The 331-nt window shown below is 72.8% G+C and overlaps 1 protein-coding gene across 1 annotated transcript in view; it reads right to left on the reverse strand.

Annotated features, from left to right (window-relative positions):
- The window catches only part of EXTL1 (exostosin like glycosyltransferase 1), an 8,015-nt gene that overhangs the window by 406 nt on the left and 7,278 nt on the right, over positions 1-331 (reverse strand). The window lies entirely within an intron of this gene.

The following is a 331-nucleotide window of genomic DNA, read 5'->3' on the forward strand; positions in this document are numbered from 1 at the left end:
CAGGTGCTGCACAGGTTATTCCCAGGGTGCACGGGCGGCCGCCGATGGCAGAAGCACCGGTGCACCAAACCGCTGGTGCTCCTGGTGCTCCCCGCCGGGCACAGCCTGCTCCCCCGCATCCTACAGCCACCGGCCGGACTCTGCCTCTCCACCCACCTTTATTGTACTGGTAAAACCCAATAACGAGTAAAACCCCCGTCAGCAGCGACCGCCTGCTCCAGGAGGGCTCCGTGCACCAGGAACGGGGCACCCCGGGGCCGGCCCCGACCCCGATCGGGGGGGGGGGGGGGGGGGGGGGGGGGGGGGGGGGGGGGGGGGGGGGGGGGGGGGG

This window comes from Aptenodytes forsteri, unplaced genomic scaffold, assembly GCF_000699145.1.
Source record: "Aptenodytes forsteri isolate BGI_AS27 unplaced genomic scaffold, ASM69914v1 Scaffold321, whole genome shotgun sequence".
Taxonomy (NCBI): Eukaryota; Metazoa; Chordata; class Aves; order Sphenisciformes; family Spheniscidae; genus Aptenodytes; species Aptenodytes forsteri.